The sequence below is a fragment of the Amblyomma americanum genome, chromosome 4, assembly GCF_052857255.1.
Source record: "Amblyomma americanum isolate KBUSLIRL-KWMA chromosome 4, ASM5285725v1, whole genome shotgun sequence".
NCBI lineage: Eukaryota > Metazoa > Arthropoda > Arachnida > Ixodida > Ixodidae > Amblyomma > Amblyomma americanum.
In genome coordinates, this window is record NC_135500.1 from 103338187 (window position 1) to 103353047 (window position 14861).

Below are 14861 nucleotides of genomic sequence, written 5' to 3' on the forward strand. Positions count from 1 at the left end.
CGTATTGGACATACACACCTTACACGCAACTTCCTACTAACAGAAGAAGACAAACATATTTGAGAAAAATGTGGAGATGAAATTGCAGTATACCACATCCTATTCTCATGCACAGAACTCGAATCATCGAGAAAAGGTATTTTACTCCATGCTACAAAGAACAAATTCCTCATCCCACAGCACTGTTTTAAGCCCAGATGGACTTATTGCTATCCCAAGTACTACCTCGATGGAAAGAAACGCGAACAATCCGGCGCCGACACGCTCCGCTGTTGGAATTTATTTTCATCGAGCTTTTACCTGGGAGGTGAGAAAAAGACGTTAGAGTCGTCCTAGAAAGTATCAAGGACGAGTATAGGGTCTTTTTGCTGTAACCTAAGTAAAAGCGCGGTGAAAATAAATTGAAACAGCGGAGCGTGTTGGCGCCGGGATGTTCGCGTTTCTTTCCATCGAGGTAGTATGTTTAGCTTTTTAAGGGAATCATGTCTCCTTGAAAAGCTCTGAACTCCGATCTTGCGCCTCGCTACATGCGGTGGTACACTTCAGCCACCTTCTCGTTCCTGAGAAGAAGGCTGAAGTTTTTTATATGATGAGTTGGCAGCCTCGAGATCCTTGGCCACGCAAGGACGTTCGCTGAGGTTATCTAACCCTCTTTATAGCTTTTACTAATAACCTTTTCTAAAGTTCCTTAGGCCCTCTAAACCACTGATTGTTTTTCACGCTTGCAAAATTATGCAGAAAAGAATTTTTTCTCACTTTGAGTTGGCGCATGATAACCTTAGATGCTTATGCGTCATTAAACACAACGCAACAAAACCCAACACAAATACAATTCTAAGGAAATATCCCTCACATGAAGCCCTCGTGCACCTTGATTTGGACCGTGATGTCGTCTAGTAAAGTGCCAAGTAACGAAAAAAAATTCATTTGAATGTTCTCACTGCTCCATGTTTTCCATTAGTATAATAAACGGCTTCGCACACTGCAAAGCGATGGGCTGCTTTCACTGAGGAATAAAGCAGCCATAAAAATCATCCGTTCTCCTTTTCCCATATACAGGAATACAAAATTTTCGAATGTTTCATGACCTAAAATTTCGATAGAAATGTTGCCACGCTGGAAATAAGGGTGTTGTTTTTTATATTTTGTAAGGAGTGGGACGCCTCGGCGTGTAATACTTAGCGCACTCCCTACTTTCTTTCCTTTTTTCTTTACTTTCTTTACCAAGGTTTGCTCAGCGTCCCTTAGAGCGATGATCTTGTTTGTATCTACACAGAAATTGGCTTTATAGAAAACTCCTATCCAATGCCAATTCTGCATGACAATTCTGCTCTTTCATGTTGATTTCTTAAAACACTGAAAGAAATGGAAGTTTTCTATCGAAGAGGCTAATGGCGTAAGATGAAAAACGAACATGTAGGCCCGCCTCGCATTCTAGTAACAAACTAACACCTTTAACGCCGAGCACAGCTCATGAGTGCAGCTCAGGAGATAACATTTGCATGCAGTAATGCAAATGCGTTACTCAAGAAGGTGACATTATTAATAACCTCGTTCACCGCACATTCATTTGCCGTGAATAAGAACTTCCTGATGCCTTCGGGTCAGAGCATTTCATAAGAGAACCTCCGCGGATAAATTCTACTTCGAACACCTGCTTGACCTTTACCTAACGAGCAGTAGAGGAATGCGCCAAATCGGCTTCAGTTAAGGCATATCAGTGGCAACGTACTTAATTTATACGTTTCGATAGACACTTGCCTACTGAAAACTTAAAACCGCTCTTAGTGATATATTTCACAAGAAGTGAGGCCTAAAGGGCTGAGTGCCTTTCGATATTTTTAAAAAACGAAGCCTCGTGACGTTATTTGGGGGAATACCAGTTTCGACAGTACATATAACACATTCAAAACAATTCTGAAAGCATATGCAAGGACTATTTTAATTGACAGAAGTTAAGAAGGAGGAGGAGGAGGGAGAGGAAAGGCAGGGAGATTAACCGGAAAAATAATTGGTTTACTACCCTACACGGGACGTAAGAGGTGAGACGATAAAAAAGGAAAGAGAAAGGAGAGTCACTATGGAAGTTAGCGTTCGTAAAAGTCACAGCCTATCGTGCAGGCCAGAAGTTCCTAAGAAGCGGAGCAGTGCTTTGGAGGCCTTTACCGCCGACGATCGCCGGGGCGAGTGGCCGAGAATCTTCATTTCTATCAGTGGGCATGGATCTTGACGCTCCAGCGCACGGCCGAGCGACTTCATTTCGGCGCTGTAAGCAGGGCAGTCACAAAGAATGTGGGATATAATCTCGACATACCCGGAGATGGCGCATGCAGGGCTGTCAGCATTACCTATTCAGAACGCGTAATTGTTGGTGAAAGCAACTCCAAGCTACAGCCGACACAGCAAAGTTTCTTCACGTCGTGGTAGGCCGGATGGAAGCCGCAGCTTCAGATCTGGGTCCAAGGCTTTTAAACGTGAATTGGAAAATTGGCCGGAATTCAACGCGGCAAGCGTTATGTCCCGCGCAAGAGCGCGAAGCCTGCCCGCTGCGTCTGATCTCGAAAAGGTTGGTTTCGTTTATGACGGTTTACGTCCCAAAGCGACTCAGGCTATGAGAGATGCCGTAGTGAAGGGCTCAGGAAATTTCGAGCACCTGGGGTTCTTTAAAGTTCACTGACATCGCACAGCACAAGGGTGATCTTGAAAAGGGTATCGACACAAAATCGCCGTCGTGGTGAGCAGTTCGCGTGACTTCATACGCGCGGTGTTTGCCTGCTATGCCGCTGCGCCGCGGTAGCCATTGGTAGATAATGTCGCGCCCTTTATTTATGGCACAGTGATGTAGTTGTCGGATATCGGCGACCAGTTGTTCATGGGCTCCATGGCGAAGAGCAGCTTGGAAGCCTTGGAGATCAGCTTTGGAATCTGTGGAAATAGACCACTGCTGAGGTCGCTGCTGATTGATGTCTTGAATAGCGATACGAAGAACGGTGAGTTCGGCATCCGTCGAAGAAGTCTGATGAGCTATCCTAACTCTAATTTCTGTAGTCCTTGCGGGGATGACCACGGAGCCCGAAGAACTGGTAGGGTTCACTGAGTCGTCAATGTAGACGTGCACCCGGTTAGCAAGGTGCTCATGGAAATATTCAAGAGTGCCTTGTTTTAGTTATATCGGCGATAAATCTATCTTCTTCTTGATACCAGGAATTGAAAGAAGCGCACGGGGATTGTGCAGGCTCCAAAGTGGCGAAGATCTGTGGAACACTTGATCGACAGAAACCATTGTCACGCATCTGGAATGTCGTTCGTGGCGTCCGAGCATCCCCACACCAGCTGCACACTTTCAAGTCTCTCGCACTCTACCAACGACGTGGCGAGGTCGAAGTAACTGAGGATTTCTGCGGTAGTGTACCAGGACCATCCACCCCATCCACAACGCTGCATTAGAGGGGTGTTCCCGCTTCTCGGGATTCTCGGATGGACCTTCCCTTCTCCGTGGAGGAAATTGATGCCACGCTGGCTTGTTGCAGACGGTCATCATCGCCGGGACTCGATGGTGTGCCATAATATGCACTTGCAAACCCTGGACAAAAAGCTAGGCGTATCCTTTTGGAGTATTACAACAAATCATGGAATGAGGGCACAGTTCCAGACAAGTGGAAGTCCAGTCGTCTAGTTCCTCTCTTGGAACGAGGAAAATCTCCACTTGACCTGAGATCATACCGTCCAGTTGCGTTTGCTAGCTGCGTTGGCAAAGTACTGGAAAGGATGGTACTTTTACGTATTGAGGGGTGCCTGGAGCGCTGACGTATATATACGGCTCTAATGTCCTGGTTTCTACGTGGACTATCTTCACTTAACAACATGGTCGACCTGGTGTCATCCGTCCAGCGCCAAAAACATTTGAAGCGCTTGACCGTGGCATTGTTTCTGGATATAAAGGGCGCATACGACAATGCGACTCATCAGGCTATTTTGAACGCTCTGGAGATTCCTAGCTTCGTGGTCGAGTGTTCTGCTGGATACTTAGTTATTTATCCAAAAGATCTCTTTTTGTGCACATTGAGGATGGCCCAACATCTTTCACTTCACCTAGCGTGGAGTACCGCAGGGTGGAGTGCTTTGCCCAACGCTATTCAACCTGACACTTGTCGGGCTTGTCGACATACTACCACAGTCGGTGCAACTCTCAATCTATGCGGATGACATCTGTATCTAGGCAGCTGGAGTTACGCGCCCACATGTTCGAGCAAGGCTTCAAAAGGCGTCAAGTATTCTTGCGGCCTACCTTCATCTGCAAGGCTTACAGATTTCAACCGAAAAATGCTCGCTTGTTGCCTTTACACGCAAGAACATGTCTCATTATAGCGTATGCATAAACGGCACGGCAACGGCGTACGCAAAGATCTATCGACTTCTGGGAGTAATCATCGACCGAAATCAATCATGGAGCCCTATATTTCATACATGAAAAAGAGAATGACAGCGATTTCTCTCGTTCTCGCTTTTTTTGCGCGAAAGTCGTGGGGAGCGTCTGCGTCGTCGATGATGCCACTTTATAACGCCTTATTTATAGGATTTCTTCGCTACACCCTCCCTGTACTTGGAAACATTCGAAAAAGAAACATACGAAGTCTGCAAAAAGTTCAAGCTCAAGCTCTCCGGACTTGCCTAGGATTGCCGAAATGTGTCTCTACGGCCGTGTCTGTACTCATCGCCCATGAGCATCGAATTCCTACGTATCTAACAGTGGACACACTGAGGGCACATTTTCGACACATATGTAGGGTTCCCTCTCACCATCTTGCCAGTCTACCTATTACCAGGCCGCGCACATCGTTTACAAACGCCATTGATGCATAACACGCCATTCTGCCGTCCCAGTTTACACCCGCCTCTAGACAAAAGTTAAGAAAAACCCAAAGCAACATGCGCCACGACTTACAGATGAATTCCTAGAAATCAACCAGAGAACTAGTATTCTGTATCGAAAATTTTGGACAACCCGCAACCCAACTAATTGGCTTACGTTCAATAAATATAGCAACTTTGTCAGGAAATTTTGACGGTACACTGAAGATGAATTTTTTCAGAATATACTGATGAAAAACCTCGCTCCCAGAGATGTATTATGACCTCAATTTCGCTCCTAAATCGTGGTGTTGAACAAAAGAAAGGATTAAAGATAACGATAAAGAGGAAGCGTGTAAACGGCAACGAGCTGCCCGACGTGTTCAGCATCTACTTCGCACAGTAATTCTGCTTTTCGAAGAAAAAATTGGAGTGGCCATGCAGTGCAGTGCTATGAAAAGGAAAGAAACGCTAGAGAACTGTGTGCTCTGCGGACTGAAAGAATATCAGCGCCTTGTCAAGCGAGGGAGTCCAAGGATACATATTTTGTCGGAAATTATCATGCCGCCCATTTTCGTCGAAGATTGTACATCTTGCCAACGGCGCTTAAAATAAGCAATCAACGCAATATTTCCGCCACCCTAATATGAATAGTGCTGTTTTCCTTCCAAGAACTCCAAAGGAAGCGCACTCGGTTTGGATGTCGCTAAAGAGCAGCAAGGCACGTAATACGATGAGTAAAATTCGGTCTAGACCTCTTCTTGCGAGCGCTATAAGCCCACATGCGGGGAAATTCATAGAAAGTATGCAACATGGGAAAATAACGGTTCATTTTTAAATTATGAATACAAATCAGTTGTCAAACATCGGCAGTCCGGGTTTTATCGGTAACATCAAAATAACTGGAAAACATCATTTGTTGGGAATAACGCTCTAGACAGGGAAAAAACGACAAGTGAAACGACGGACACAGGCCAACGTACAACCATCTAGCCCACATTGCTGCCTTGCTTACGTTTTTGTATGTGAGCGCCTGTATTTTGCAGAAATATTCTCTTGCAGCACTAAGCCAGTGCGGCGGCTGTAAAGGAATGACCATTAAATAGACGCTGCGCGCTCAAAAGAATTGGGATTATTAAATTAACGTCCGGTCAATGCCATTGTTGCGAAGGGGCGTGCGTAAACAAGTGGGCTCCGATTTTGGTAACCCATGAACTCGTGGCGCGCTCTTTGCGCCCTCTTTGCGCAGCCATGGAAGCTAGAGCATGCGCTGGAGTTTTGCGTTAGCCTCTGCGTGCTGTTGCGCAAGCCAGTCCGAGAGTACGATAGGCTCGTAGTTTCACAAGGAGGGAGTAAAGTTGCATGCCATGATTTCAATTCTTAAATCATATGATATACTCTCCTACTTGTTGAAATGAGATGTCATGTTTTATCAAGCATTGGATCAGGTGCAATCAAGCGCAGGCTTCAAACTGGACACCAGTTATAGTTTGGGCTGACACGTGCAAGTCGCAGCCTGAAAGTTGATAGAGATGACTTCCAAAGCACAGCGCAAGAGGCTCAATGTTTAACAAGCGGACGGAAAGGTTTCTTGTGATGGTGGTGAAGTGGTTGGAGGGTGCACTGTAGGCTGGTATTATGCAGCCTGGTGATTTGAGGCATCAGTATGATCCGATTTTTGCTCTTAAAAACCTTCTTAGCAATGATTAAGGAAGCTGCGGGGATGACCGATTCCCCTAAGGCACCGAGAAGCGAAGCTCTTCGGTCCACGCCAGGTTCGAATCCAACCCGAGGCCATAAATAGTTAGTTCTCCTTTGCTGCAGGCTCTTTCGGAAAAGCATCGGAACACATTTTTTTTTCATTCGGAAATCTAGACTCTCGAAAGGCCTATAGATTCCCGCGCAAGATATCCACATTAGCCATGCTTATCGGCTTTTCAAATGCCTTCACCACTATGAAGCCCTGCACTTCATTCCAATAATTAGAACAGCGTGACTCTCTCAGCGCACCATTTTATACTTCATCAATTATACCTAAACTTCAGAAAATGCATTGTTGCTATTCGGGCAAAACGCTCATCTTTGCAAAGCCTGACAGCGAGATTTCCGATTGGCAGAATTCTAGAGCTGTCATTTATCAAAATCCAAATTAGCGATAAAACTACTATTACGACATTACGTTTCATTGTTTACGCGGGCGTTATACGTGTTTTTCTCCAGTTAATCGATCTTATAGAAGTTGGGTATTATCCTATATAAGTTGCCTCCATTGAGTGGGAATAACTCGTTAAAAATAAGGCAGGGAAAGCAGAGGCCGTTTTATTTGCATCAGAACAAAACCCTGTAAACTTTATTTTAAACTTACACTGTGCATATAGTGTTCTAGACATCATAATATAGAAAAAACGTTAGGAATAATTTTCAGCAAACACTTAACCAGTTATGATCGTGTCGATCGTATACGAAATATCCTAGTGAAGGCATGTGGTACACTTTCTAGAATTCACTAAACAGTTCCTCCCAGGATAAATGTTGTAATTTAAAGCACTGCATTTGCTCCTCGTAGCTTTTGCTGCTGCATATGTGAAACAATGTCCCACAATAATATGCCTAAATTATTCCTTATAGAAAAAAGTTATCCGCCACTTCATAAATCTTTCGTACGACGCGCACACACGCAGCATGTTTACAAAACTTGATATTCTTCCTATTCAGCATATTTGTTAATTTAAATATTGTTAAAATTCAAATAGAGCTGAAGACATTGTTGCAGCTACATTCTTAAAGTGCGCAGCATGAGTAAAACGTCCCAACTTTTATATAGTATCAGGCATAGAAAGAGCTGTAGCTAGAATTTTTAACAAGTCATACTCTTTCAAATCCGCTGAATACTTTAGGCAGTTGGAGTGTAGGCATAACGATTGTGATGAGAATAGATTTCAAAAAGTTTGTTCACGCATACATCTTCCGTCTTAGCCTAGTAGAGTACTTAACCACTGATCATGCAAAAGAATTTGTCGTGATCGTACAACTAATTTCAATATTCCGGTTCTAATGGCGATTTTTTTCATTGGTGATTTCTTTAATTATAGTTCTATATCACCATATATCTGTTACATGTATGTATGCTGCTGTTGTTCCTGCTGTGAGGTTGTGCTATTTATGTTTTGAGAATATTTAATATGTTTGTGCCGCATGGCATAAGTGCGTCAGTTTTCTCGCTGTGCATACTACATACAGTAAAGTGTGTCTATTTCTGTTATTTTTTTTATCACATTGCTTTTAGTTTCGTCTTTATATACATGTGTGAGAAATCGTATCTCTGACTGTGCCTTTGCAGCGTATATACAAGTTATGTTTTGTGCTATTTCTGCGGACATCAACCATTTTTATAATTAGGAAGTTGTATCGTAAGGTCTCATTAACCGGCCAAATAAGAGGCAGGATAATTTCTCAGCTGCTAATTTACGTCTTTTTGCTGCTGGCCCTGGCATTGCTCTCGCTTTGTAGGAAATCTGAAAAAAATTGGTGATTTATAAATCGATCATCGGCTCATTATCTGGAAGTAGCACTAGGGCTTTACAAGGCAAGCCGTGCTCGTTTTGTTGGTTGCAGGTGCGATTCCCGCGTAGACTTTCTATTATTTATCTTTTTATATTTCCTGGTATTTTACAAAACTCTACTTTTTTCATCGTTTTGTCGGCCTTTTTTAACATTTCTTGTGCATCTTTATCTGCATCAGTTCTGCACAGTTAGGACAATGTCAGCCAACTTGCCAGAGTAAATAAGCAACCTATATTGCTCGGAAAGTTGGTTGGAACTCATCATTCGACGAAAGGCAGCGTTGGCGCACGATAGATAAGGACATTTGGGTCCACTTCTTCTCCTTGTACGTCGTTGCCAGCGATGCCTTTCGAAGAAAGATAAGGATTCATTTTAAGAGAGTAGGGGCTAAATTGGTTCTTCGAAAGCTTGTATGTATTTTGTGAACAGCAAGAAAAAACAAGCTAAATGTGGATTCGCCCATGGCTGCGGACTGCTGTTCGTTTGAAACCAAGATATCTTTATACATGGCTTGAAGATGGGGCACTGCTTGTAGCACAGAGCAATATATCTTCCGACAGAAAAGCCACAAAATAGCAGGGCCGCAATACCAGATCCGCTAAGAAAGAAGCTATGCATACAACCTATCCCCCGAAACATGGATCCAAACCTCCATGCTAACAGGAGACAGGTTAGGGCAGAATTTTATGAGAGGAACATGGGGCATCGGGACACCACAGTCTACACTGATGCCTCCCTATACCCCCAAACACACAAAAATAGCACGGTAGCAGTAGTTGTAAATTACCACGGAGAACACATCACAAGCCTCAAAGCCGAAGTATCTAACATAACGGAGGCAGAGGAGATTGCTGTCGCCCTGGCAGCGAATGAAGGATATAGGACAGGGAGATCCCTTAACATCTTAACGGATTCACAAGAGGCGTGGCGGAACTATACTAGAAGCAGAATTAGCAGCACGGCACTCAAGATCCTCAGTAGAGCTCTGTTCCCTGAGGGACGACCAATACACAACGTAATCTGGATACCGAGTCACGCAGGGATCAGGGGCAACGAAGGGGCAGACAACCTAGCTCGAGGAATGACCAGCCGAGCAGGAACGTCATTAACCCCGGAGGGGCCCCAGATTAATTGCGGGGACAGCTATTCAGAATTATTAAAGCTATATAAGGGGCTAAGATTCCAATACCCCCACCACATAAAGCATTATCCAAGGAGGAAGCCACAGGATGGCGAAGACTGCAAACAGGCTCCTTCCCAAACTAATTAAACAAGATGTTCCCCACACAGTATAGCGCCAACTGTCCGTGGTGCGGAGCAAAACCAACACTATATCATGTCACATGGGGGTGCGGAAGAAATCAAGCATTCCACAAACACAAAACACCTGGTGCGTCGCAATGGGAGAGCCGGCTCACCAGCTGCGAACTAGGGGTTCAAAGGGCCCTCATAGCACATGCAAGCGAGGTGGCCCGACTCAGTGGAGCCCTGGACTACGGGCCCACCCACAGCCAAGGAGGACCCAAGCTTCAATACGAATACTTCGTCATCTACCGCTAATACTTCCTAAAGAAACCAATAAAGTTTTTCATTCATTCATTCCGACAAATTCTAGAACAAGAAAAACAAAATAAACATCACATTCGAGCACGCGGGTATTCGAAATTATTTATCCCCTTGAAAATCTCGTGTAAAAGCACAGAAACGTCGCGCAGTATATCGAACTCTGTGCCGGTCATTCGTATGTGAAACGGCACGCTGCGTCCCATCAAGTGTTGCCGGTCCTTACGCCCCTCCATTGCTTTTCAAGCGCGATGACGGGATGGCTGCGCCACGGATTCGCGGCCTTGACGACCTGCTGGAAATGCTAACGCTGTGAACGACGTGGCGACGTAAAAGATGGTGCTTGATTCTGGTATTCGGTCTCTTCTACTAACTGACTGCTATGCATTGCTGTTATGCGATGCAGCCAACCAAACTAAAGCCTAGCAGCAGCCTTCGCGTGGCGTGCTTTGCTGCCGACGGCTTTGCGGATATCTGCATCAATTTGAATGAGAGATTATTCAATTTATAGCGTGCGGCTAGCAGTATTGCATCTGTCGCAGGAGGTGGTGGCAAGTTGAAAAGCTACGGTCGGTGGCGTTTAGATACGAAGCGGCTTAGGCCTAGCAACCCCTACCGGGCGAAGCGCTACCAGAACGTCGGCGGGACGCCCGTCACACAAGAGCCACGTGACTGGCGTCGTTGGAATGTATTCTTGCTTCATGCTTACAGGGAAGCTCATCTACTGCAATTTTTGTATATCGAAGTCTTTGTCATCCATTTTTAATTCGGTAATCTTCTGTTTGATGGTATTGCATTCAAGAGGGAAATTTCGCAGACATAACGCATTGTAATATATCAGGATACTATACAAAAATTCATATATCATAGTAGTTTTTGCAAGCACACTACCTGTTACAAATGTATATCAGGACTAAATTGGAAGGGTTTTTAAAATATAGGACTTGATCTCGTCAATAAGAAACGCCGTGGTATGGGATGACTGCGTGAAAAAAATCAAATGTTTGGGTGTATACATACGCGGCAACATTTCATGCCTATGCCAACATTTTTGGGTCGAAATTATCAGTTTTACATATGCCTTCGGAAGAACAGGTATTCGGTATCTGCTTTATGAAGCGCCAAATGACTTCGAGTTTTCGATATGTTGTCTTTTTATGTTGAAAAATATAACTTACTTTGTGCTTGTATAAGCTTTTGCGTAATATTCGATCTTTTTGCCCTGCTCACCAAAGATAGTATTTTCTGTTTGGTAAAATACCTTGTAGTCTTTGCAACAACGTGTCTGATTTCGATAGCTCGCAGTGCCTCTTAATGTTCCAAAAATAGGCTTTTTCTTTATGCATTTAATAATACTGCACAACGAATTCTGATTATATGTACGGATGAAAAAATGATTGCAATATATGCTTCCTTAAACTTACAGGAAGATTCTATGAAATATATGACTGCTTTTAAAGATCGACTGATCATGGAGCAATTGTAGTCTCTCTTTTTAGTTCACAGCATGTGCTCAGGACTAGCTGTATCGAGAAACTATATTGAGTGTTCTCCAGTAAGACAAGGCGCATCGAATATTAGCGAAAGCTTAGAGGTGGCATACACATATTTCCAGCTCTCAAAGACATAATATCTTGTTAAATAACATAGAACTACAACTGCTTGAATGTAGCCAAGAGAGCTTGCATCGTTAATAATCTGCTTCTGCCTGTATTACCTGGAGGCTATCACGCAAAACGTCAATCAGTACTGCCGTAAGGTAAATATACAAACGGGATTTCACCATTACCTTGCATGTTTTTTGTCCAAGCAGAGGTATAGCTTCTCTGTTTGATATCTAATGGTAGTTTCAAAAAGAAGAAATATCGACTAGATTACCTTCTGTACCTTCAGTAAATGAGCATTTCGTCACACCTGCTGAGATGGACGATGGCAGGGCCTATAACAAGAATAAAAATATTAGAACCACAGTCCGCTGGACCGGCATGATACTGTTTAACACACCTCACAAAGCAGGGAAACCTGTTCCACTGGCGATTTAAAGCAGCTGACCTTCAGACGTCTCCTCAGAAGGGCGCCTTAACAAAATACGACAAGAAAGATACAATTTTATCATAGGGTACCACGATAAGGTTTGTTTGCCTTGTACGGGCGACAGGCTGCAATGTGAACGTGCGAGTGACACGTAACTACTTCTGCTACCCCATGCGGACCGTAAAAAGCCTTTTCTCAGGAAAGAACAAGCTTTCGCAAAGGTCAAAAGCACACGGGAAAAGAAGGAGCTCCATTCCATTTTCCCCGCCATATTTCGGAACGCTCTTCTCAGTAGAAAGCATTAGGCCGGATTCTGGAGGAATTTCACTTCGTAGTACTGATAAGACATTTATCTAGGATTCGTAGTGGTGCACCTTAACATATAAACAAAGCACGTAAGTGACGATAATGACAAGGAATTCGGGGGTTAGCAAATCAGAAGCCATATTCAACCAACTGGGCTATCGGAAGAAACTTGATGTATACATGGGGTGTATTCAGGTAAAATAAAGTGATGGATCTCACAGAAAAATAAAGGACAGATATAGGCGAAAGATATAGGGCACCCACATATCAGAACGAGCACCAGCAAAGAGCGCGATGTATTTTTTACCTTCTGGATGTGGTCCAGTAGTGTAAACCTCGAATTTGCAAATTATTCTCTGATTAATAAGGCATTCTCTGGTTAATAGGGCAATTGCTCGAGTGGGGCACTGGAAATGGCAGCGCAGGGAACAAAACACAAAAAATAAATACTTTGGGGCGGCAATTACTGTACATTGATTGTCCATTCGCTTCTCACAGGAAAGAAGCTCCGATAATATCAAAATAATTTTAAGCTGCGAAAAATTTCAATAAAGTAGTCTAGAATGAAAAAAAAAATCTGGAGCGGAGGGGTATGGTGTTTGTATAGGGGGTGCTTTACGTAGGGTTGTTGCTGCTCTCATGGGCTTTTCGTGGTCCAGTATATCACCTAATCATGAACGCCTGCGCATACTTTCTAGCTGACTGGTTAAACAACTTTACCTAGAATGCATCGAAAAAAAACATGTGTTGAATATGCACTTTTGTGATTACTGATCTTATAAACAGCCTTGTACTTTCACGCACTGACTGCGGGTCAGTTGTGTATCATTGTACCACTGGGACCACTGTAAACATTTGAATCAAATTGACCGCTTTAGACATCACGGCGCGACAACCTCTTTACCCACTAGCTCTATCAAGCCTGTATGTAAAATCGGAATGTTGCTCACTAAGATAAAATAGGCAACACACATGAACCTGGTTATTTATTAAATCCGAGTGGTTTTCTCTGTGGTGTTCTGCAGTGTACATGGCCCCAATTTGTATGAAACGAAAAATATGAACAGAAAGTCAAGTACTTCGAGCGTCGAAGACCGTGTCATTTATATGGCTGTGAGAAATATCTCCACAGCATCCGTTACAGTTGTAAGGTCACATAGTGCAGTGCATGCATATAACACACTAAACCTCAGCATTTTAGCACATGAACAAAACATATCCGCCGAATATGTACGTGACCCGATAATCGCTCACTTCCAGATTTGTGACCAGTGCAATACAATGGGTTCCGTTACTATTAAAGTAATACGTTATTCTCTCTCAGGAAAACCATCGAAATTGAAGGCATGGAATTTAAGAACGTCGATCTACTTATACGTGCAAGACTGAGGCCACAATGTCTGTTTGAAGGGGCCGAGCAAATTGAAAATCAAGTGCACATGATCAAATTCGTGCTAGGGAGATGTAGAATGAGAAACAGGCACCTGCGCAAACACGGCATACACTGCAAATTTGGAACAATCCCTGCTAATATATCCCAAACATCTTATCTGGAGGGTAGGACAGAAGTTTTCGAAATATGTAGCGTACGCCAATGTTTTCTGCATGCATCTGAAGTGCACGCATTGAAGATGTTACGAAACGACTTTTCCGAAAATGCACGCTTGCCCCATTGCGGCACCCTCAAGTGTAATTTTGGCTGATCATTGAGTGATCAAGGTGTCGGTGTCTTGCCAGTTTGTCTGAGGCCAAGTTTATACATCTCTTCATGAATTAAAAGACTAGCGCATATAACAGAGACACAGACAAAGAAGTAGACAGGACTTAGCGCTCGTCCTGTCTACTTCTTTGTCTGTGTCTCTGTTATATGCGCTAGTCTTTTAATTCATGATGAAACACCAACTAGCCCAGCTTTCCGCCTTGATTATACATCTCTTATTGGCCCTAACTTTTTCCTATCCTGAAACCTGAAAGTGCAGAATTCACTTCGCTTTCAATGTTCAGGGAAAAAGAGATTCGGATCTAAGATAGAGATCTGACACGAGCACGAACCCCAGTAGTCCTGCAATGTTAAAGCTGTGCAATAAGATGGATGGTGCGCAACTTTCCTCAGCCGATTTCCTCTGCTCCCTTAATTAAATGGCAGCTTTCTCCGTTAATAACCAGTCAATCTGTTCTAAGCCTTATTCGTGCCCTCTTCTCATTATTGCCTTTTCCGGACAAACTACATTAGACTGGGCGCAATTTGGTCAATTTTCCCTGGAGTCTATGAAATTATATCACCATCATAACATGGTTCTAGGCGCATATTCGGTAACTCGACGGGTATCCCTGCGCAGTTTTCTTTGCACACCACTATTATTTCAGAAATCCGCGCATTTAACGGTTGACTGCTGACCCGGCACATGTAAAAATTTCCACCTTTGTTTGTGCCGCTCAAATGTCGTAAGAAAACTCGTGACATTACACATACGCTTAATGTGAAGACGTAAGAAAATTGCAATGTCGACTCATAACTACTCTTCTATTGAGTGGCATGGTCT